Raw genomic sequence first — 27,456 nt, 5'->3', positions numbered from 1 at the left:
TTGTTGTAGTTCCAAAGAATAGTAGTGGTGTTTTATCTGGACCTGATAATTGGTATTTATTGTTCTTTTATCTATCAAGTCTGGTCGAATGCAATTTATGTTAGCTCCCGAATCTATGGTTACTTCGATGTCCTCGTTATTTAAATTGACTATTATATATAATGCGTTGGGTTTTCTATCTTTGTTAATTATGGTATTTATGATATCTGTGTTTATTAGGTTGTTTATAATTATCGGTGATTTATCGAACGGGTTTTCTGGAAGTAAAGGGTAATGTGACTTTCCAGATTGCGCATTTGACCTATTTATTAGTTTTTTTGATCGGAATTTTCGTTCTTGAAGTCAAGTTTCAGCTGTATGGTATCTTTTATTACATATTGTGCATATTAGTTTCCATTTACATTCGGAGCCATTGTGATATTGTTACAATGTTCACATTGAATCTTTTTATTGATATTATTTTGAGTATAGTCATTATTATGATTGATCTTGTTATTCGGGTTTAGTGAGTAACTTTTACGATTATTATTATTATTGGGAAATGATCGATAATTGTTCTGATATTTATTATAATTATTATTTGGAGTTGGCGAATAATTATTGCGATTATTATAATTTTTGATTGATCTATTATAGTTAGGGCGATAGTTATATTTGTTGTCATTTTGATATTCGTAATTATTGTTTCTGTTATAATTTGGCCGATTTGTATGATTTTATGTGGCATGATTTGTATATTGGTTGACATTATTGGTATTATTAATAAAATTATTAATTACTGATTCTAACTTTGACATTTGTGCTGTTAATAAATCTATCTGTTTTTTGGTTTTTGTGTCTTCTATGATATTCATGTGTTCTTTAGTAATTTGATCTCTTATGTCATCATGAGATTGAGTCGTATTCCCGTTAATCATAAATTCTATCGATTCATATTTTCTTATATTCTTTTTTAATTCATCTAAATTAGAATTATCTAATATTCCTACGTATCTAGTGATTTATGGTTTAAGCCCTTTCATTATTGTGTGGGTTATTTCCGATTGAGGCATATTAGGATCTATTCTTTTACATAAGTTTTCTGCGTCAATTATATATGAGGCGGTAGTTTCGTCGGGTAATTGTTTTCTTTTCTCTAACATAGTTCTTAGCATGTGACTTTGGGCTGTAGGTTCAAATTCTAAACGAAGTGCTTGTTCTATTTGTTCCCATGTGGTGGTTGGATTACTATTTTCAAAATTATCAAGAAAAGTCGCGCCTGTGTTTTCGAGATATATAGGTAGAAAAAATTTTTTTTGTTCTGAAGACCACCCATTTGTTGCACTTACTTTATTGTATATTTTAATAAATTAATTTACATTTTCGTGAATTGCCCCAGAAAATTTGTTAGGTTTATAAAATGGTGTTTTATCTGTCATATTGATATTGTCGTTAATAAAACCTGATGGTGACCAATCCCCTTTTATATATCTAAATAGTCTGGACCTTAATTCTGCAAATTTTCCTACTGTTTTTAATTTTCATTTTTCAAGTTCTAGTATTATTTTATGCTGGTTTAATTTGACAACATCTTCCCAAGATGTTAATGAGACAGTTAATTCATTAGTATTTTCGTCTATTAAGTTTTCGTTTGGTGATAGAATATTAGTTTCGTGTATGGACATATGTTTAATATTGTTAAAGGCTGGTTTGTTTGAGAATTAATACACAAGAGTATTCTAAGATTTGTATAAATTCTATTAAAAGTGATTCAAAAGTTGGTGAAAATGTGTAACAACGTGTTGTAAATTGTAATTTAAAAAAAAATAAAATATTGAAAATATTTTTTTAAGCCTATTGTTACTAATTTCTGTTCGAAATGCAGCAATTTTGGTTATTTGTTTGACTATTTGTGTGTATTGGGTTGAGAGATTAATTTTTGTATCGAGTTGTTTTGTAAATATTATTATTTTAATGCACTGTTTTAATAGTAATATTATGCTTATTTTTGAATAATGTTTAGATTTATTAGATTTTTTGTACTGTATTCATTTGATGGAAAATTTAATGTTTGAGAAATTAGTTGTACATATGTGTGTGAAAAGTATTTTATATAATGCAATCGTAATAATAATGCTACCTGTAGTTGGTTAGTATCTTGTCCAATCCTCCTGGAATCTTCAGTATTGCGCTCTTGTACACTGCGATCTTGTACACTACCAGGATACTGTGTGGGTGTTGTTGTTTTTATACACTTTTCCCACTACATTAGGTCATCTGGTGAGGTCAGGTCGCTAATGTGACCCGCGTGTTTATTGCGTAATTTTGGTATTTGGATTGGTATTTAGTTTTAAATTTGATTGTTGTACAATTGTTTTCTTATAATATAATAATCTTGGTATTTATTTTAATTTGATCAATCGCTATTTCTTCATCTTTTAATTATTGTAGTATTAATTTTAATTTATTAATTGTTATTTTATTGTTTTGTTATAATTGGATGACATAAGATAATACTCATATTAATTTATCCAATTGCTATGTCATCATCTTCTTATCATTTAATGATAGTGACATTTACACTTAATTTGGTTACTTGCATTTGGTTCCACATTGTCTAAGTACGCCTATAATTGGAAATCTACTTTATACATTTATTATAATATAACACTGTGATATTTATATATTACAATTAGATCAATTGGTATGTTTGGCAAAAAATACGTCTAAAATAGTAAAATACTATGTTGCGCGTGTGTTAGACAAAAAAAGAAATTCACAGTATCGAATCCCCTTAAGACGTATTAAATGATTCAGTGTGTATACTTTTATAATTTTTTTATATTAAATTAACTTACCGATTTGCAGCGTATTCTTTGGTGACTTCGATGAATTAAAATTTAAAATATGAAATAATAAACAATAATTGAATCTCAATCAGTAAAACAACAAATATTAAATATTTTACAATTAACACAAATCAATATAAATAACAATAATATGTTTTTCACTGCATAAATCTGATAAACATACTGAATTAGGTACTGAACTGAACACTGAACAGTGAAAAAATTTTTTTATTTCAATATCAATTAATTATTAAATGTTTTACCCCACTTAATAAAATGTAATAATATTAATTAAGAATATAGAATAAAACACCCTATGAACCTTTACCCTAATCTTGGATTTTATTTTTTTAACAAATAGAGCCGATATATAAGGGACTGGCACAGTCCAATGTCCACACTGTCCACAGGTGTCAGGTACCATTGTTATATGGCTATTAATAGTACCAATTATTATAATAATAATACAATATTTATTAAATAAATAAATATATGTAAAATCCCAAAGGAGAAAAGGTAAGAGTACAAAGAAAGACTAAAATTATCGTTTATTCAACACATAAAGACAATACCTAGTTGAAATAACTGAGAATAAATTAAACGAAAAACAATTCTGAACGGATGATTTGTCAGTCTAGGATTATATTATATTTAAATATTGTCATATATTCTATTTTGAAACAAATTCAAACATTTAAGTAAAAGTTTCAAGATCCTACGTTTGGTAATTTTTTAAAAATAACAAAAATCGAAAATTATTTAGTAGTAAAACGTTATTTTACACGTGTTTTTTGATTTCAAATTAAAATTAAAACTTTAAACACTCGTAAAATTTTTTAAATTGAATAGTCCTCAAACTTTTTTATAATTATTCTAAGATTAACTTATGGACAGCATAGTATTAAATTTTCAATTCTTAGCTTTTGATAGTAAAATATTTATAAATTTTTAACTACCAAATAGTTAAAAATATTCATGATTTTGACAAATTTTTGTCAATATTTGAACTTTAAATAATAATAAAAAAAAAAATTGTGCCTAAAAATTCTTATAATTTTTTTATTGCCATAAGAATAACTTATGAAGAACTTTGTATCAATTTTTCAAATATTTTGACTCCGCCGAAAAAATTTTACCGACACTTCAAAAAAAAATTCTGATAAAAATCGAAAATTTCAATAGTCTATAAATAACTCAAACAAAGTCAACATTTCTTGAAAATTTAACTGTATACAGATAACACTAACTTAAACATTTGGTGAAAATTTCAAACATTTACAATGATTAGTTTTTGAATTATAACCATATAAAAAAATCGATTTGGCCAAAAACTGGTTTTGCGTAAAAATGCTGTCACTTTTCTTTTGTTTTTCTCGATTTTTTTGAAAACTGTTGGAAAATGTTCACTTTTGACCTCTATAATGCACCAAGGATAATCACTTTGCCATCGGAAACCACCCCCAAAGTTTGAAATTGAAACATTATAACTCCCGGGGACCAAATGTACTGTCTCAATAATAGACGGGGACGAAGCGTCCGTACGTCCGTGGACTCGCTTTTTTGACGGTGGTGATACGTCCAAAATACCATGAACCATGGTGGTTTATGACTTAAAAATATTGTACCTTCAGAAAATTAACTTTTTTTTTAACTGAGATAAGTTAATTTTATTTTCTATCTTAACTTAAAACTTATCTAGTTTAATGTTTTGTATTTGTTAACTTTTAATCTTAACTAAAGGCAATTTAATTGAATTAACTTAACTTTAAACAGTTAATTATTTTCATTAACTTGCCCCCCATTGCTATTTGTATAGGTTATGTACGTACTTTTTCAATGAACTAGTTCACCTAAGTGAACGATAAATCCCATCTCTATTAGAGATGTGTCGTTCGTGAACGACCTAGTTCAATTGAACTATTCACCGAAGTGAACGATTCGAACTAGTTCACCGTTAGAAGAACGACGTCGTTCATCGTTCATTTTACACTGTAACACTGTATACAGTATACCAGGTATATAATATACGTTCGTCGTTCATTACTACGAACTACTACGACGTTAACGAACGGAACGATTCGTAGTGAACGATTTACTGTTTTTCGCAGGGTTGCCAGATAGATAATACAACGTACCGCCATTAGAGAGCGCTAAAATCGCCCAAAATAGCCAACACTCCAAATCATCGACATCATAGAGTAACATAGAGGCGGCGATACTGGATTGACGTTGAGGTGAGGATCGACGACATGGACCAGTGCTACCACTTTAAATGGGTAAAAATAGTGTGCACAATGTTTAATACCGTAAATTTATTTATATTACAAAAGAACAAAATATTTAAATAATAAATATAATAAATAATAATAGAAATAATAGAATAAATGTTGAATAATATTACAATAGGCATGATAAATTTTTACAAAGATTATTTAATCATGACAATAGGTACACAATAATTAATAAATCATAACAATTTATAAAATAAAATAATAGTATACTTGTCAAAAAACTTAATATAATATATTAATATTTAAAAATTACAAATTTAATACATTCATGTTATTTTCTATTGACCTCTGAATAAGATTAGTTTATTGTACCATGTCCTCAAAGATGGTTGCTCGTTTTGGTTTTTAAGACTATAATTAATTTTAAGTTTAATATACGTGAAAGAAATTGACTTTATTAGTAAAGTAACATGGTCTGATAAAGGACTCGTGGCATCTGCACTATGTGATTTTATTGATTTAAACAAAGTCTGGTTAAACAAAAAATGATTAAGAACTATGGTTTGTACTTTAAGAGTGTTTATTGCTTTATTTTGGTAGTTTTCACTTCTAAGTATTTTTTCAGTATATAAACAGATTAGTATTACATCCTCACTTTGATATGTAAGTCCTCCTCTGCTACCACCTCTATTCTTTAAGGTTATTAAAGAATTCAAAAACGAATCTTTGTCAACGCTACATAAAGATTTCAAACATATATCACAATGAAGAGTAGATGTTAACTTGTGAACAACAAATCCTGCAGTATAAATAATTATTTCATTTGAAAAACTACTAAAGGTATATGGATTTTGTGTACATATCAAATAATCATGATCATTAATAAATTCATTTACATGATTTATGTTTTCCTCAGATATAATTATATCTGAATTGGGATTTGATGAAGAACTATTAATGGTTTTAATAGGATCAGCACTTGAATAGTGCAAAATGTCAAAACATCAAAATATCTTCCAATGAGATACAATTACCAGAATTAAAACTTTGAATATCATTTATTCGAATAACTAATTTTTTGTATGCTGACTGAAATTGTCGTGTTGTTGGGTTATTGTTATGCCCTCCTAATGATCTGATGTTTCCTAAAAACAACTCTAAGTGATCTTGACTTATTTTGTATAATTTTAAGTAGTTTAATTTACTTGTTAATATTAAATTATTATACAAATGTGACAAAGATTCAAAACCCATGATAAATCCCAAGAAGCCTGTTTTCCTAGAAGATTCTAAAACTGGAACAAACTCATTATTGACTTCAAATATTTCAATAAATTTAATAGTTGGATCAGCTTTATAAAATTCTTTTAAATGCAATGAATTTTTGCAAAATTTTAAAGCGTCCGCCATTGATTGATTAAGAAGTTTTGTAGCTAATTTCACTTTCATCTTTTGTTTATAAAAGAATATGTGGTGTTTTCTTAATTTATTAGCCAAATGACTACCCTATTTTTTTTGTAATAAAAATAATTTTAGCACATAGTCAAAATCAATTATTTTATTATTACCGTCAAGAAATTGTTTTTTTTTTTCCGAAAAAGCATTGCGTATCAATTTAATCATGTGAGCTGGGTCTAAAAATACAGCTACCTCAGGCTCATCATTAGTAAAGTTACTTTTAAAATTCTTTAAATTTAAATTGCATCCTATGAATCGTGCCATAGTGACATTAGTGGCACATCCATCAAATGTTAAACTTATCACTATCACACCAGTATTTTTGATTATATTTAACGCATGTTGAGTGAGCTCAACCTTCTGGGAACTATTTAAACCTGCTGTTAAAAAATATCCTATTGGGAGTTTCCAATTTTCATTTACAGATACTAACATAAAAACTAAGCTTTCTTTTGCAATATCTAAACTATCAGAGTTTAGACCATTACCAAGATCAACATGACCATAATATTTTATTCCATCACTTTCTAAATGCTGACGGATTAACATTTCATCAAACATTAGAGAACAATACACAGGTTGGTTACTATTTTTTACTTTTAATGTCAAAATTTTGATGGATTTTTCTGTAAATCCAGGTTCAGCGTTGACATGGGAATACCATTTTCCCAGGGTACGTGAGTGTGGAAGTATCGTGTTGAATTGTTTTCGAACATAATCATATGCCTTAGCAGAGAAAAAATGGAGTGATAATGCAAACTGTCGAACTTCCGGAGAATACTTCTTTGGTACTTTTTTCTCTAAGTTTTTTTTTGACCAATTGGTAATTAAGTTTTTATGTTTTCCAAAAGATTTCAATAACATATCATTTACATCATCATTAATAAAATTTTCCTTTTTTAATTGCTTGACAATTTCATTTAACATGAAATTATAATTATTATTATATAAAATATAATTATTTCATTTATAATTTTATCAAATACAATATCAACATAAACGTAGCGACAAGTGATAACATTAAAACGTTAACTTTTTTTATCAATGTAAATGTTATAGTATTACTATATTGTAAAAGTGTAATACATATTATAATGTATAATATATACAATATTATATATTAATTATACCATTACATAGTATTTATAGTGTATACTACATGATAAAATAATAATATGTAACAGAGTAACACAACACAATTAGTAAAAGAAACTTTTTTGTACTAAATGTTTTATAATGTACTAGTTGCTGGTATAGTTTGCTGAAGGTGAGTACCAATTACCGAGATACTAGATATGTCTAGTTTAGTCATACTTACTATGATAATCTAGAAGATTAATTGCTATCATTGTTATAGGGATATTTATGTTTTGTAAAATTAATAAAAATGTATATACTTTCAAAATTGTCATAAGTAGCTACTTTTTTAACTTAAACAACATCATAACAAAATAAAGTGATAACGTACATACAAATAAAATAAATAACATAGATAAAATTAATAACTTAAGTCTTTCAAATTGCTATGCTTCTGACTAATATAACATAAAAATAAAATATAATAAATAATAATAAAACAGTTAATTATTACTTTGTAATAAGTTATAACGATTCACATATGTTAATTTGGTATTCATTATCATTAAATAACTCTAGTTCAAGTATTTCATCTAATGCTGAACTTTGATCATTATTTTCCTCGTTATTATCATACATTTGCGCAGTAAATTTTTGGATTATTAAATCAGTTCCCTGGCACCACAATGTCTAAAAATCCACATTTTCCCCGCACCATTAATTGTACCATAATTTGTACCCATTTGTACCACTTATTTCTTTTGAATAATATTCCAATATATAATAGTTAATAAATAATAATGTAAATAACCAATTTCTGTAGAATCTAAGGCTTAAATGCGACTAAATGAGAAAAACGCCCAAGTCAATCACGAATGAGGTTAATGGAATGGAATGTGTAAAGAGAGACGAAAACGGAATACCTACTAGAATTTTAACAAAAAATAATTATAGATCAATAATATTATAAACAAATAAATCAAAAATATTAATAAAATTAGATTAAGTAGGTACATACCATTAATGTTCAATTGCCGGTTAGTATGAAAAACTGCGGCGCGGAGAATTGAACATGGATGAACGTTGGATGAACAACGATGGTCTGCACGCGATAAATACACTGATCTGACTGATCTGAGTACTGTTGCCACCCTTTACAAAATTAAATAACGTACAGTTGAAGTTAAAACTCTCGTATTTTTAACAAAATTATCGTACAATAATATTACGGACTAATATGTTAGTCCGTACTCCGTAGATGATACTAGATACACGTCAAGCCAGCCATCAAGGTTTATAAATATTATCTATAAACCTTGGATTCACATAACACGCCTTTAATTCTGTGGTTTAATCATAGATAATAGGTGATAACTAGAGCGCGGATTTTTATTCACTTAAAAGTATCGAAATATGCCATATAATATGCAGTCAAAATCATGAAAATATGTAAAAAATGTGCAGTCAAAATTATGAAAATATGTAAAAAATATGCAAGCATTTTTTATTTATTTAAAATGTACAATAAAACTTGCACTTAATAAAAAAAAAATTTAAGGAATTTTCTAAACTTAATTTATTTTTAAAATGAATAATCATATGCATTTCAAGTTTTTCTTCTGTGAAGCTGTGTCGTTATCGGTTAACATATTTTTAAAGACTAAGAACGAACGTTCGACGTCAACCGAAGTTATTGGGGCATATTTGAAGCAACTTAGTATTGTCGGGTCTTGATAAAGATCTTCGAGCTTAACGTTTTCGCCTAATAACACTGAATTAATTTTTCGTAGAATTTTCAGACCTTCATTTTTGTTGGAAAGCTCGTTTAATTTTGTTGTAAGTGTTGCACCTTTCTATTCAGGAATAGAATGAATTTTTTCTTTCGCTTCGTCAATTATTGAAAAGCTTTCATGTAAAGTCATACTTTGAGTTTCCAGTTTTTTTATGACTATCACTAAAAATGCCAAATGAGTACCAAACAGTACCATCTTCAATTATATTCAAAACTTTTCTAATGCTTTGCGCATGTGGTATGTCGATAACCGACTGACACAGCAAGAGTGATTAAGTTTACGTCGTAATCGATTATTTATATTATAACTAAATATATATTATATAAATCATTATTTAGTTACTATGAAATTTAATTTTAATTTTTCTACTTGACAAAATATTATTTTATACATTCTTTTAAATTTTCGCTTCAATATGCTATAAATTTTGAATTTTGCCAAAATATGCAATAACCTTTAAATATGCAGAAATACGCAAAAAAAAATTGCACCATTATAGCTTCAAATTATGATGATTCGTGGAGATAACTGACAAAAATCCAAAAATATTAAAAGGAGAAAAATATGCAATTGCATAGAAATCCGCGCTCTATTTCCAATCGGAAATTCACAACGGGCGTAACACTGCCCTAGTACTGGCTTATACCGGCGCGCTACTAGCAGCCAGTATTGGCGCCTGTTCTGGCATATATCTGGGATGATTACGCTTTTCTGTACTGTATTTCTAGTACTGATATTCAGTAAAGGCGCAGTACCGTGTCAGTACTGACATACATTGCTGTTACAATACTGGTATTAGTGCTTATACCGTACTCAAGATATAAGGGAAGGGAATTGCATATCCCCCCACAACTGTTCATAAAAAAATCTTCTTTTTTTGTAATAGCTAATAGTCGATAATAAAACCTTTTTTTTTTTTATATACTTTATAAAATATCTTTATCTCATAAACCCCCCCCCCCTTTTTGTTGGATCTTTGTCTACTCTTGAGTATACTAATATTTAAAATGTTAAAATGTAGGATTACAGATTACTTTAAGTCTTTAAATAAAACTTTATTATTTAACTGTATTCATAAAAAACTTAATAACATAAAAAAATAGTCATAATATTTTAAAATTAAAAATGACAAACTGTATTCAACTTAAAAATTACAAACTGTATTAAAATAAAAAAAAAATTGAACAATTATTGTTTCAATATAAATTATCAATCAAGGACAACATCATCTTTTTCATTCAACTTCATTTTTTTTTAAACTACGCTCCTTCTTACCACCATCTCTATCTTTCGCACCGGAAAACCAACGACTAATTACGCTTGATATCTCTTTGTTATTGGTATCAGGAAACTTTGTATAAAGCACTGCTAAATGAAAAAATATATTATTCATAAAATAAGACAGAAATATGTATATTATGAATCTAAGAGTAGCCTTTAAGATTATTATACCTAATAACAATTTGTATGTTTAAGTCTCCGAGAAATTTAATTTCTTGACACCGTTACATTCTCTGCCGAATGCACTATATTGAAGTTGCACAGCGTTAGATATTATTATTTTCGTAATTACAGCTGTTAGGTTTTCAGATAATTCCATAGTACCTTTTACGTTCAATACCATGAAACATTTCTAAAAAAACAAAAATAGAATATAATAAAAGAAAATTCTACATATTATTAAGAATCTATATTTACCATTTTTTTGAATAATTCAATGTCATTTTTCAATCCATCATCAAAATGTATAAAACTTGATAGATCCATTTATGGCAAATCAGTTATAGTTTGTTCTTATAATATTTTTTCCACATCAACATGACTACTACTTGCGGTAAATAACGCTCTTGTTATTTTGGCCTCTTCTTTTATGCAGTAATCAATACTTCTACGCATTGACTCAAGATGATGTAACAATTGTAAATATAAATATGTTACATAACACTTATGTATATGTACGAACGCTACTGCTGACCAATACATTATTAACACATACACACATACATATATATAATTGTAAGGCCTATGGCCAAAACACTGAATGTATAGGTAGTCAGTCGGTTGTACACCTTTTAAATAGAGATGTGTCGTTCGTGAACGACCTAGTTCAATTGAACTATTCACCGAAGTGAACGATTCGAACTAGTTCACCATTAGAAGAACGACGTCGTTCAACGTTCATTTTACACTGTATACTGTATACCGGGTACATAATATACTTTGTCGTTTTCTACTACGAACTACTAAGACGTTAAACGAACGGAACGATTCGTAATGAACGATTTACCGTTTTTCGTTCACCAATTCATCGTTCACTACTAGAACGATTTAAGGTTAGGAACTCTGATTATTTTACTGTGTTATCATTCCTTTATCACTATAATGTAAACTACCAGCCATTAGCCAATACCACGGACTAAGATATACCAATACCGTCTACAGCGTATAAACTATATTATTATGTATGCCCAGCGATGAATATAAACGAATGTAACATTAAACATATTATCATAACGAGTCAAGGTTTATACTTTATATTATTAACGGAATACCGACTACCCAACTTAAAACAAACTTCTTAACAATATTTAATATAAGTTATGTCATATATGAATGAGTCGAAACTTCAGTGTTAATTTCAAAACTAATAAGTATGGGTAATCCTAAATCTACCCTTATGACCCTATGTAGATTTTAGATTGTCAGTACCGATTTTTCGTACTACCTAATGGCTAATAAGTAAGTGTTAATTATTTTTTGTTAATTCTACTAATAATATTTAATAAATTCATTAATTTTTTTTAACTATTAGATATTATAACTTATAAGTGTACCGCAAGAAGAAAAAACAAAAGCACACTATGTAAGCTGTGAACTGTGAAGCCAATGATCCTAAATTCCTAAATAACCTTTCATACTCATTACAGGTATGATACTTACTTTTATTATCAATAAGTTATAACTAATAATAGTTTAGACAATATAAATAAAATCAAAATTACAAAATAATTATTATATATTTTATAACATTTTTAAAAACTTATATGAAGGATAAAATAATAACTCAACACTTGTAAACAATCAAATAGAATAATAATATTGAACATTTTTAAATACATAAAAACAAATCATAAAATAATAACCAAAATGTCAAATATAGGTAAGAACAAATAAAAATTGGAACAAAATAACTACTAAAAACGTAAAAACTAACAAAAGTAAAATATTAAAAATGCAAAATATAAACAACAAAATTATAACAGAATGTCTGTAGTCAAAACTGAAAAATAAACAAATATAATAATAATCAACATTTTCAAAAATATTTAAAAGAAATGAAAAAAATAGTAATAAAACAAAACTATAATAATATTATATTGAGATAAATGTTGCTATAGGAACTTAAAAACATGCAAAAATTAAAAATTAAAATGTAAAATATAAAAACACAACTATAACAGAACAACTGTGGTCAATAAATTAAAAAATACAAAAATTTAAAAACATAAAAATTAAAAGTAATAAATTTGTTATAAATTTTGATTTAAAAATAAAACTTGTGAAGACTTAGTGGCTAACATCCGTGATCTTTTTTCAGTTATGACCATACCTACTTTACTGAACAATCTTTCGCATGGAACTGAGGTAGCTGTTACATATAGGCGTTTTCTTACCAATATAAACAGACGTGGATATAATGCTTTGTATACAGTCCACCATTTCAAGGGATCTTCAAATCTGTTTATAAGTGGCTCCTGTAAGTACCTTTCTAATTCAATAATTCCAGCTGCTGTTGGATTAATTGAAGTTAGACAAGTTTCGTACTGTTCATCAAATATTTTCCAGAGCAATGATGTAGAAGGAGTAAAAGAAGAAACAGAAGTAGATGGATTTTCAACTATGGTTGATGTAGTTGGATTAGCTGTACCAGGCAAAGTCACTTGACAGACTTACCTCTTCAACTGATCAATTGCTAACTCCAATTTCCGTTGGTTAAATCCATTAAATGCCATCTTTTTAAACCTTGGAACAAGAAGAGCTACCTATGTCACAATTTCATTATCTTCGTAGCTTGAAAATCTGGAATTTAATTTTTCCAATAATATCGTGACCAAATCTTGAGCTTCATTTGGTAAGGCTGTGTTGTTTTGAAAGCTCTTCATAGTGTCATTCATTGCTCGTATAAAAATTAGTACTTTAGACATGCTTACATATCGTTCGCTGCTTATTTCTTAAGTCACTTCTGCAAATACTTGTAGAATATTAGTTGACCATTCAACAATTTGCCACTCTACCGCCGTCAATTGTTCCACATCACATTGAAGAATAGCCAAAGTGGAAACAACAGCATCTTTGATTTCAATAATCTGTTTAAACATGTCATGTGTACTGTTCCATCTTGTGACCACATCTTGCTTTAACTTCAATAGTGGAAAACCCATTTATTGTTGAATTTCCTGGAGTTTGGACTGGGCATGTGAACTCCGTTTAAAATGCTCCACAATAGATTTAACCTTTTTTGTACATGGCTGATGTTCTTGAGACCTTGCTGGACAACTAAATTTATACAATGAGCAAAACAAGGTACATGCCGAAATTTGCAGTCTCTAATGGCTCCTACAATATTTGGAGCATTATCACTTACAACTGCAGCCACTTCGTTTTCAATATTCCACTATCGGAAAATATTTTTTAAAAACGAAGCCAAATTTTCAGAAGTATGCCTTTCTTCAAATTTCTCACAATCAAGACACACAGATTCAAGTGATGCATTTTCATCAATGAAGTGAGCAGTAACTCCAATATAGCTCTCATTTTTTATTGATGTCCATCCATTTGTTGTCAAACACACCGCAAAACAATTGGTCATGAGAACTTGTATTTTCTCATGAGTCTGGTGATAAAAGAGAGGTATCATGCTGTTGGACACAGTTTTCCTCGAAAGCAATTTATAACCACCATTCAGCATCTTCAAAAGACATTGAAACTCTGGATCTTCAACAATGTCAAATGAATAATATCTATAAAATAAAACATTGTTTCAGTTATTTTTATTTAAAATTTATAGTTACTTTTTAGTGTATAGAAATGTCATATTATTATTATAATTATTGTACTTACCCCTTAACAATCATTTTCACCAATTGATGATCAATTCTTTTTTGATGATTGACATTTAGTGGTTTTGATTGATTGAAATAACCTGATAGTGTGGTCTGTCCATTTGTACAATGCCGTGATGTTCCTGATGGTCCAGCAGTGGTTTGAGGAACAGTCTCAGATGTAAATGGACCTTGAGTTGATTGTGATGTAGATGAACCTTGAGTCAATTCACATCCGGGCATAATTGGATCTTCAGAAATTTCTAAAAAAAATATTGTTTTTCTACATTACAAAAATACTTAATAAAATAATATATTTTTTAATGCACAAACCTTCTGTTGCATTTCTTGTATTTGTATTTAACGGAATTAATGCATGCTTTGACTTCATGTGCCATCTTAAATTATTTAAAGATCCACGTGCAGTACTGATTTTAGCTGAGCAATATCCACACTGTGCCTTCTCATGTTCTATTTCAGTGAAATGATTCCACACCTCACTTGTCTTAGCCCGTTGAGTGGCCATTAAGCTAAATTTAAATAAAAACTTATTATTTTTTTTTTGATATTTAACTAAAAAAATTATGTACGTACTATAATATGTTAATTATAGTTAGGGACCTAATAATTAAATTTATTTTTTATATACATAGTATTTTTTTGACTTGGTACTATACATTTAGTATCTCACTGTCTATACACAACACTTATTTTAACTAAAGTAAAATGTTGAAAAATAAATGTATATGGAAAATATATAATTTACCTGTATTTTGAATTTTGTGGTTAAAGTATTAACCAATATTTGAAACTTTTGACAATTACCTAACCAAAGGATTTTTTCTCCCTGTAATCATTCGTTTGATTTTACCTAAACAGTTTTCGAATGAACATGCAGAAATGTTAGATAAATATGTTTTTGTATATTCTATGTAATCTGCCAAATGAATCAGGTTATGACTATTCATGACTTGAGTATCAACACCATAAAAAGATGGAAGAAGCTCAAAAATAAATTATTAAAATGTTGCAGGTTCTTCGGTGTTGGAGGTAACACTGATTTTCGTATTTGCCGCATCCTTTCAGTTGCTTGCAAAAAATGTATAATTTTCAGCTCCTTCGGGATGGCTGTTGTATTAAACATTTATTTTGTATAGGTATGTGATAGTTATTTTAAAGTCTATTTTATTTTTAAAGTTACCTAACAATTGCTTCTACATATAAAGATCGTGCTGAGTATGGCCGAGCAATTTGTTGAACACATTGGTGTCCAATTGAACTTCGAAGTTCTCTCATTTCTATATTTGATGGTCTCACTTCATGGTTATGTAACCTCCGCAGTTGAAAATGTTTATTATTTGTATCAGAAGAAATTGATCCAATTGCTGAGCATTTACTTGTGATTTCTTCACATTGTAAGTACCTAAATTAAAAGATTTGTATACTACATAAATAAGTTCAAATTGTAACTATTATATTATTAGTGTTTTATAATTTAATAATTTAACTCTGAATTTCAAATAATAACACAAAAAAGTTTAAAAAATAGAATAAAAGATATTATTACTTACACTTTTTCTTCTGTTTTTTTACTTTTAAAGTAAAGAAACCGAGGTTGTCTCTAATAATATGTTGATGTTGATGAACACCTAGTACCAAACTATATGATTGTGGCTGTTCACCCACTGGGCAAAACTGTACATTGTCTGTAAAATAATTAATTTTTTCTATAAATGAATATTACCTTTTAAGATATTTTTTTTAATAGTATACCACCGGTCGCTCCAATCTCAATCACTTCATGATTGGTTTCATTTCGCACTATATATTAAACGGAAAATATAATTAGTAAAATTAGGAATGCAAAATTATTAATTTATTTTAATTTATAAATATAGTTAATTATATTAGTGGTTAAGTACTTAAACACGTACCTAGTTAAATTAATATATATAAATGTATTATAAATATAATATAGAACTGGGAAATCTTAATTTTATGTATATAATGAAGTAGTGGCTAAAAAAGGCAAAAATGAAGTAATAAGCTTCATAAACCACTTTTTTAGCAATTACTTGGATCGAGGAGTTGATACAGTTTATATTTTTTCTGATAATTGCAGTGTCCAAAACAAAAATTATTGCTTAAATATTTATATACTGTGGCAAAAAAAAAGGATTATGGAATTTCAACAATCATACATCGCTATCCAGAACCAGGACATAGTTTCCTACCGTGTGATAGGAATTTTGGACTTCTTGAAAAACAAAAAAGACGACAGGAAAGATTATTTTTGCCTGTGACGTATCAAATTATCGTTTCCAAGACTTATAAAAAGTTTTTGTAATAAATGTTACTCGGGATTTTATTTTCGATCAATTGATGAAGGTATACTGTTGAGACAAATAAAATATTTATTTAATAGGTTATGTTAATAAAGTTGATGAGTACCTAATGAAAATAAAAATATTTACCCATGCATCTTCATTTTTCCTAAAAACTTTTCTTTGCAGGTTTTAATTTCACACTGAAGAACCATTTTAAATCAAAAATTAAAATATTAAACCTTCACGTACCTAAAATATTTTAAAAAACTGAAGTCAAAATCCAAATTTATTGTTATTTTCAAATTTTCAATTTTTGTTATCTACCTAACTACCTAAATGGATTCAAATTGATTACAATGTTTTTTACTCCATGAAATGTAATTTGTTCTCTTATGGCCGCTGTCTTAAGTTGTATGCTATCTCTTTCTAACAATGTTGGCAACGACCTCTATTTCTAAAATCAGTCCATTTATTAATATGTTTATGGTTTGAAGCCAACATATGTGCGAGAGAGACCATTGAAATAATAATGTATATGAGAGAGAAAAATGCTGACATTACTTTTTCAAGGACTTAATAAACAATTTATATAATGTCTTTGATATTATAAACATTTATATTACAATGATTTTAATATACAAAAAAAAAAATGTATTTAAAAACTTTTTATTACAAATTAAATTACAAATATTCAATATAGTGAATAACTAATAACTATAAACAATAAACATTCAATATTGTTAAACTTACTTATCTAAATTATTGATGTTTAAACAATATTAATTTTGTATAATAGTTTCTAATTTTTACAACTATTTCGTTTTTGCTGGAGTTTAAGTGGTGTAATCGAAGTATAATATAATAATTGAAAATTAATTTAATAAGTTATAGTAAGTGATTGTTGAGAGATTTTTGATCTAGAATATGACACGATAAATTTTGAAAATATTTTTCTATATTTACACTTGTCATTGATATTAATTTTATTTTATTTACAACATTATTTTGACATATTCCTTGATAATTACTAATCACTTTTTCAGCTATTTTAAATAGACTAATTACATCATTACTAGGCTTAATTAAACCTCCACGGTTTTTTTGTCCAATAGCATAGAAGCTGATTTATCGGATGTTAGTTGCTTTAAGCAGATTTCACAAAGTAGCACTCTAGTCATTTTTCTAACAACAAATCCAGCAATATACGAAACAATATCATCAATAAATTTACCATGTAGGTAAAGAGTAATAATGTCGTCATCTTCTTCAATGTCTGTACCAGCTGAGCAAAGTAAGTTTAATAATTCTGATTGAGAATTATCAGTTTTATTCATTGTACTTGAAACTATTTGAATTGAGGTATCATCCAAAGCCATACAGTTAGCACTTGATGGCGATTTTACTTCAGCATGCACTATAATTGATTTGTATGCTGCTTCAAACTGAGTTACCGCAGGATTGTTGTTGAATCCTCCTTTAGCACTGTAACGTGGTCGGAGATGACCAGTTAAATATAGTATATTCAGGGAAAAAGTTGGTTTCTTATGAATATAATTTAACCGTAACTCGGGAGCATAAATGTGAATTGATCCAAATACTTATTAATACATAGTTTATTCTTACCTACTAAAAACGTTTACAAGCTGTGGGGAAGTCTCGGAGTTCATGTTCGCTGGTGATAATCACGGGGAACTGCCTGTCTCTTACATATTATATTCGTATTTAGCCGTAGCTTTACAATAGTTAAATATGAGACATCACAAAAGAGGCTTAATGTATGTTCAGCATAATATATTTTACATGTTGGTGTATACCCATATATATATATATATAATTATGTAACAGTCGTTACAGCACGAATAGCTGAAAAAACATTTCAATATGATCTTAACTAAATTTATACGATAAAATGAACTGTAGTTGTTTGGTTTCAATGATTTCAGTTGCAAGATTATGCAGACTTGTAAGACTGGATATGAGACCCAAAAATCCAATTTTTCTAATTGAATTTGTAATGGGTTATAAAATACCATTTTTATTTCTGTACTGTAGACCTTTTAAGTATTCTATAGATTCAGATATATAGATATAAATTGTTTCTTTTGTTTTATTGTCAATTGCATTACAATAAGGATTTTTGGATAGTAAATGTTTAGTGTTTAGAATGTCAAATATGTTGTTTATTCTTTGGCTGAATTCTATTGTTGGCTTGCATCCTTGAAATTGGGATAACTTGAGGTCTTCATTACAAAACATTAATGCATCACATACACTTTTGCTGAATAATTGTACCTCCAAATTTACTTTCATTTTTGCTTTAAAATATTGAATATGTCGTGATCTTAATTTCGTGGCAGCATGCAGTAGGCTTTGATTTTGCAAGTTTACAAGTTTTTTAAAATACATTCATTTTATAGGTTGATTATTATTATCAAACAAAGTACCTCAATCTCCTTATCTATACTTCACTAATTTTGCCATATGACAAGGGTTTTAAATTATATGGAAGTTTTCTTTAGATGGTGATAGTTAAAAGGATGGCTTTAGGGTACTGTAACTTTGCTCCCAAAACATTTGACATTGCAAGATTATTTGCAGCACCATCAAACGTAAGTGTCTCTATTTTTATTCCTATTTTATACAACTCTTCTAAGCAGGACAAAACAATATTTGCTTTTTCTCCTGCTGTGATTCCAGCTAATAAATAATATGCAACAGGAATTTTCCAAATGTTCATGCCAACTTCAATTATGACAAAGGCATCCTTGGCAAATGGAAGATTATCAGCTTGTCTTGCTGTATTACCAAGACCATAATCTACATACCCTTGATGTCGAGTACCTGTCCAATTTACATGCTGCTTAATACTCATTTTTTCAACTTTAATGGATATAGCTTTAAATGACTCCGAAGAGAATCTTGGAAAACTATTAATTGTAGAATACAATTTCCTCAATGTGCTAACATAGCGCAAACTTTTTGAAAATATATTACGGTATGCTGATGGCGAGTAGAAATGTAGTGTTAAGGCAAACTTTCTTAATTCAAGTGTTATTGATTGTCCATGTGTTAAATTAAGTTGTCGCATCAATAAATGTTTTTCTTCTTCGGACCCTATGCTCTAAGAATATAAATTACATGTTAATAATACTATATTAAATAAATATAAGAATGAAGATAAAAAAAAAGTCAATCCATTGCTAGATATAGGAGTGGAGTTGGATAAAAAGGTGGAAAGCATTTCAGTAGCGGCAATGGTCCTAAATAGACCTGTTTGGGTGTTTGGTATAAGTGGACTGTATAAAATGTTCTCTATAGGTTTTTAACGAAAATAAAATAACAACCGGTACTTAAGTTTGCCGTGATATGAATCGACGGACTACTATTAACAAAATCAGTTAAGTAAATGGTATGGGGGCACAAAAATAGTGCTGGCCAGCAAGTGGAAATTATAATAAATAACTAACACAAAATTAATACTAACAATAATAAGATAAAACAAACATAGGAAAATATAAATATGTATAAAAATTGTATATATAAACCGTGATGGCGACTGCTGGTTTTGGACGCTGAACAGGGTTGTTGAACAAGACGGTGAAGTGTTCCACGGGGTGACGGTGTCGGTAACGCACTACACAAAGATCGGGTACTCGGTGCCACGGTCAAAAAATGGATCTACTATTAGGTCGGTATTCGGTACATTCGGTATTCGATCGCGGACTTGGTCGCGTCCGTTGTTCGCGGCACACAAAATACGCGGTACAGAAAAATTGTGAGAGAGAGTATGTGTTACGGCGACTATCGGAACTCGGAAGCCCTATCAAACCGTGATTACAGTGTGTGACGACGTCGTCGTCTAAACAAGACCACTTCGAAGAAGAAGATAGGTAAAAAATACAAAAATATATATGAATTTATTAAAAATCATTAATTTTTTATTAAATATACGTCATACAACATTTTGAATAGAATTATATAAAAAGCAACTTAGCATTATAAGTATAAGTATTACATTTGTAATTTATGTATATATGTAATTTATTTTACAAAAAGGCTAAAAAAACTTAATTGTAAAATCAACACATTCATCGCTCTGCATCAAATTAATTAAATATTTATTTTTAACATTTAAAGTTATCAATTTGAGATTTTAAATCTCAAAGCGTGTTTTTTTGACCAAGTGTCGAATACGCATATTTTTTTCTTAGCGCGATTTTTGAAAAGCATCCCAAAGCAGTTTTCTTTTGCGAGGTGTTTCAAGATTGTGTTCGCAAAAGTTACCACAATATCTTAACAATTTGCGTTTTTAAAAATATGTAACAATTAAAAATAAATAAATACTTCTTAGAAGAATCTTTTTGAGGCGCGGAGATAAAATTTGGTTTTCATTATCTATATTTTGAGATTCAAATACAATACTGTTGTTTGAATCTGAACTGTATTCAATGATCGTAATATGTATATCACCAAAATCATTCATCATATTTGGAACATTTTTAGTTAAGAAATTACATAATATAATTTATACAATACAAAAATTATTTTTATTTAATTAGCTTACTTTTAAATAATGAACGTTGTACTTTAACAATTATTGTTGGAATAGCTCTTGATTTCAGTGCAAGATTACCAAAAGAACTTTTAATAAAATGCTCCTCTTCAAAATGTTAACTACATATACGATGACTTTTCTTCACTTCAAAGTTATAGTCTTTTTGTAGTGATACAGCCCATTTTTCACATTACACCATATCTTTTGGAAAACTATTAATTGAATATACCAATATAAATTAAATATTTTCAATAACATACCTATGAACAGTTGAAGAGTTCGCCACCGAATTAAATGAATCGACACAATATTTAAGACCCATTTTCACTTTTTAAATTTAACTACAGTTTTGTTGAAAAGTAATACTTGACGTTTTAACTTTTTTAACTAATTATTTTATTTAACTTTTAATTATTATCAAGGATTATTATAAAATTATTTACAACCTCCTTGAAAAAGTAATGTATGAGTCTTGTCTCTCTCGCACATATGTTGGTTTCAATCATAGACCTTATACTCATAGACGGAGCATCACTGGTTGGCGGGGTTGGGTGGTGCGGTCATGGCTATCCTCTTAGCAGTGTTGTCATTTCTGATAACATAACATATGTTTATTTATTTATATTATTAAGATATTAATGCTGTAACATAATTATTAGGGCTCGGAATTTTGCATTTGCAAATTTCAAATTCGCAAAACATTTGTTCAGAAAGCAAATAGAAAAAATCTGATTCATTATAAATTTGTTTTTTGGTGTCTGGATTTGAAATTTAAAAGTTTTTTGCACATATTTAAGCATACCTACCTATTTCCAACTTTTTCCTATACATGCATATTTTTTAAAATTTACACTGCATATTTTATCTTTTTTTTTTTTAAATAGGAATTTTTTTTAATTATTTTATTATCATAAACCAACTTGATGTATAACATGTTTGCCGTCTAGAGCACCGACACAATGAGGCATTTGCCATTTCCTTTCAAAATCTTTTGAAATTTTCATCCATCCATTTGTGTTTTGTTCAATTAACACCTAATTCAAAAATAGTGCTTAGTTTTAATATTTTTTTATTCAATTATTGTTTTAAAAAAATAAATTATTACTTTGTCTTTTAATATGTCCCATATAGCATTACAACATTCTACAATTATTTTAGATACTGTCGATTTACCCATTCGAAAAGCATACATAATATCCGTCATACTTTCACCTGTAGCTAAATATCTATAAAAGGACTAATGTAAACTACATAATAGTAAAAAATATGTTATATAGTATTATATTATTTCCATTCGTACTAAGGTTCTAATAATAAATAACACAGAAAATAAAAACAAAATTTTATTTGTTGGATCATAAAGCGTGAAAATTAATACAAGACTTCTAATATATTGTTACAATAGCAGTTTAACATTTTTTTTATAAGCATTTATGGTGTGAATTTTGAGAAAATTTATCAAATTTAAAAATGTATAAAATGTTCAACTTTTATATCTGAAGATTGAACATTTTAAACATAGTTCCACATAAACAAAGACATAAGTAACTTATTCTGTAATCGAAAAATATAAAACACAATTTTTTTTATATTTATTTTATGTTCAAATTTGAAAGAAACTACATATTTAATAACCATTAAAATAAAAACAATAAACTATTATAATTATTACTTACATATCACACATAGTATGGTAATATAGTATATTGTATATAGCTTATAGCTTTATTGGTATGGGATGGATAAACATAATATATTATAGATAATCATTACACAATATATACCTTAACGTAGCCCCTAAAATTTCATCAACAGAAAGAACGTCGTGCCTAAAACCTTTACGCACCAATCTGGGACCGACCAATTGGGCAAGTTCCTCGAAAGTTGTGGGAGACATGCGTGTAAAATTAAAATACAACGAAGAGTGAACTAGACGTTGTTCTCTTATTAATGTATTGTAATGACTATAGATACTACGTTCTTTAAAAACAGGTCTCACGTGCCATCTTCTAGGACTAAACAAAATAATTACAAGTGGAGATAATTATTTCTATACTTCAAGTATTGATCTGACTAATAAGTAATAACACGACCCCATTAGTTAGATATTAAAAGATATAAGTTATTTTATATTTACAAAAAAGTACAAGAAAGACCTCGGTAATCGTGGGGCAGGCCAGATCGACACTCATTATTAAGGTAAAATTGAATATGAAATGTAAAACTAAATTATATAATATTACCTAGACGAACAAAGTTTATGAGAATCAGTAAGATACATTGTATATGAAACTATAAGGACTTTTCGCCTGTGAACTTCAATATTATATTCATACACCTTGCGTTTATATTCTTCTTTATAGTACATTTTACTCATTGTAGTTTCATTTCATTTTAAAATGTATTCAAAATAAGAAAAAACTCAAAAATTAAATATTACAGATTATTAAGTATGAAAAATACATGTGTCATGTCTCATGTACGTATACATCTATGAATTAACACTACTCATAAACTGACAGTTATCAACAAAGAACAACTGATTAATGACTAATGATTATTTAGTATTTAGTGAATAGTGATTTTTAAATTAATATAAATATATAAATATTGTATTTACTATTTTTTTGTAATTTAATACGAAGTTGTTTATTCTAAAAAAACCCGCGTAAAATTTGATAACCGTGGTACCATGATACCACGGTAGAATTTATGGTTATCAAGTTGGTATTGTCCTGATTCGGGAACGAATTTATATTACAATTTCACACTACACGACACGACACGGGAAGTTGTGAACCCGTCTTTATTCTGATAAATAAAAAAAAAAAACAATAACAAAACCTACTGTTTTGAATTTGTTATGATTGTTATCTGCCAAAAATATATTTCAAACCTAGTAAAATTCAAACTCGAAACACAGTAACTACTAGCAACGATTTTTTTTTAATTCTAAAATGTTTATATTAAATAACTAATTGAAAAAATAATTATGAACTGGGATCACAATTATGCATTACCAAGACGCATACGTAAGTTCTCTTAAGTAATTACTTATTATTATATTATGTATTTACATTAAAATGTAATTCTATTTTTAGTTGACAACGTTGAAGATAATTGAGATCTTGATTTTATTCCTATTACTGTTAATGAAGGTACTAAATGTTTTATACACACATAGTCTTTAGTTGCACAACATATTAACATGTCATGTAATATTTTATATTATTTTTTTATAGTATTTATTATATTTTTTAGTTGAAGAAGTTGTAAATGTTTTTGATGACAGTGATTTTGTTCCAATTACTGAAGATCAAGGTACTGAATAATTTATATATATACAATAAATTTATTTATTAATAAAACATATTTATATGTCACATCATATTGTATACTAATATTTATATTTTTTAGTTGAAGAAGTTGAAGAGGATTTGGATGACAGTAACTTTGATCCTGATTTAACCCCAATTACTGAACATCAAGGTACTAAATAATTTATGTATAAAACAATGCAGTTGTTACTACATCATATTTACATGTATATAAATATTCAACATATTCCAGATAATCAACTTATTGGAGCTGCAAGGAAAAAAAGAAGTTTAGTCCGACAGATAAGAAAGCAGTACTAAAAGAAAAAAGGGAATTAAAGAATGTCAATGCCAAGACAAAACATCTAAACCGTTCTTTTACATGTCATGTAAAGTGTAAAAATAAGTGTAGAGACAATCTATCCACTAATCATCAAAAGTTTTTATGGAAAACTTATTGGTCTCTAACAACGTATGTCCAGAGGAAACAATTTTTAGCAAAATGTTTAACAATTACATCTGTAAAACGTTGAAAAACAGTGGAGGGTTCTGTTGATAGCTTTAAAAAGTCACAATCCAGGGTTTATAAGCTTCTAGACTCCAAAAAAAATGAAGTACAGGCATGTAAGACTACTTTTCTAAATGTTCTTGGCTATAAAAATGATTCTGTTTTAACAGAACTAGTAAAAAACATGAACAGTAATTTTTGTATGTCATCTGTTACTGAAAATAGAGGATAGAAAAAAATTTAAAAATGTATACTCAAGGATATTGTAGCTGATCATATACGGCTGTACAAGCCATCTGTAAGTCATTATCGGCGACTTAATGCACCAAAAATTATGAACTTGCCTTTTGGACTAACAGTAAAAGCCATGTATGATGATTTTTGCTCTCAACATAAAAACTATTGTTCTCAAGAGTTTTATAAGCAAATCATAAAGGATTTAAACATATCTTTAAGAAATCCCACAATTGCTAAATGTGAAGATTGCTCTACCTATCAAAATATAATTGAAAATTCTACTGATGAGAATGAAATTAGAGATAATATTACACTTTTGGAAAACCCACGGCTTTAACAGCAACGTTGAAATTTAAAGAAGATTCTAAACTGAGTATCGAGTCAACTTGTATCTACTTAATGGACTTACAAAAAGTTATATTAATTCCTAATATGCCAGATACTAAATCATCTTTTTTCACCACTAGTGGTATTTAATGAAACATTTGCTCAATTAAAACCAAATGCCTTATGCCATGGGTTCTCAACCTGGGGGCGCACCTCTCTAGGGAGGCGTGACAAAATTTCAGAGGGGTGTGAAAAAGTTGGAAAAAAAAAAGAAAAATGAAATGTTGTCGTTTTCTACGCCATGCTTTGCCTGTGTGTTGTATGTTAGGTGCATTATGCCTTCTATAATGAGTTACACAGGGATGATATGAGTTTATGTGGTCTATAATAACTTGTCTATCAATACATCAATTCGTGTCCTACCTTGGTTTTCTTAAATAAATTGTCCACACAAGTCCTTTTTCATAACAGTCACCAATTCAGCGACAACAGAATCATTTTAATAGACTAATGTTTGTAAAAATGTAGATTTGCAAATTGCTGTTTCAATTTTAAATTCTGAATGGGTAAGTGTGTATACTCTGCTTTTATTTTTTTTAAACTATTATTTTCATCAACATTAACCATTAACCTTACTTCTTTTAACGGATACCAAATTAATATATTTTGACATATATTTTCGTCTGTCAGTATAATTTAATTTCCAAAATTCAGACCAAATAGAAGCTTGATTTTCATGACTTAATAAATGACACTGCCTTTTACACTTACCAGTACACGTTTTTAGGATAAGAGGATGTTTATCCATTTGGTTTTGATTTTTGATTTCTGACAGTTTAATATTATGATTGTGTTTTTCATTGCCTGTCAATCTGCGTTTTCTCATCCCTGCAATCCCCCCTTCCACTAGAAAATCTTCATCAACATTAGGTACACGGATATCTTTATTATCATTTAAACAATTTGGTGTGTCAATAAAATCTACATGTGTAATATCCTATTGTTAGTTGAAAATACATTTATATCAACTATCATGTTTGTTTACCTTCATAAGAATCCTGGCCAGTACAAGAAACATCTAAAGTTTGAAATGGAGGGACATAATCAGGATCCTTAATTGAATCGTCACAATCTGAATATAATATGTTTTCATGTTCATTTTCTTTTTCAAAATTCCCAAACAAATTGTTAGTGTTAAATGAAGTTGAATCATCTATATCAATTAAAATGATTTGGGTACTTATAACAACATTTTTAACTAAAATAAAATATTACCTAAATTACTAATTGAAGAAGTTGAATCATCAGTCACAAGACCAGTAGACGCGGCTGGTCTTGACGTCAACGAATAAGTATGGTCTGCCATAATAAATTGTAAATAATAATTATTAATAATTGAAAATAATAAAACATGTAGCAATTATTAACAATATTATGAGACGTGTAGTAGTTGTTACGCATTTTCTGTTTTGTTCTAATTTTAGTAGGCTAAATATAACTATATAATTAAATATTTTAAAATCTATTATCAATCATGCAACTTTTATTTAATTCTATGGTAGTATGTAACATTTTAAAGTATATATTATTTAATCTGTAAGATAATTTGTTAGAAAATCAGATAACAATGATAAAACACAGCAAGTACACTAAACATACTTACTGTGTTATATAATTTGTTTTTGATAAACATAGA

General features: G+C 28.2%; 2 long non-coding RNA genes and 1 pseudogene across 2 annotated transcripts; 2 read left to right on the top strand and 1 right to left on the bottom strand.

The window, feature by feature from the left end:
• Nucleotides 1-10,621: 10,621 nt before the first annotated feature.
• LOC126549856 (uncharacterized) lies at nt 10,622-11,370 on the bottom strand (annotated as a pseudogene).
• A 1,435-nt stretch (nt 11,371-12,805) lies between these two features.
• Nucleotides 12,806-14,657, top strand: LOC126550234 (uncharacterized). The gene is made up of 4 exons (XR_007604270.1): nt 12,806-12,905; nt 12,986-13,144; nt 13,234-13,519; nt 14,568-14,657. It is a non-coding gene; the product is annotated as an uncharacterized LOC126550234 (long non-coding RNA).
• Nucleotides 14,658-24,043: 9,386 nt separating this feature from the next.
• Nucleotides 24,044-25,481, top strand: LOC114132288 (uncharacterized). The gene is made up of 5 exons (XR_007604031.1): nt 24,044-24,403; nt 24,473-24,529; nt 24,633-24,692; nt 24,789-24,860; nt 24,942-25,481. It is a non-coding gene; the product is annotated as an uncharacterized LOC114132288 (long non-coding RNA).
• Nucleotides 25,482-27,456: the final 1,975 nt, after the last annotated feature.

This window comes from Aphis gossypii, chromosome 2 (assembly GCF_020184175.1).
Source record: "Aphis gossypii isolate Hap1 chromosome 2, ASM2018417v2, whole genome shotgun sequence".
NCBI classification, from domain to species: domain Eukaryota; kingdom Metazoa; phylum Arthropoda; class Insecta; order Hemiptera; family Aphididae; genus Aphis; species Aphis gossypii.
Note: the sequence above shows the minus strand (reverse complement) of the source record. Positions and strands in the feature narration are given on the sequence as shown.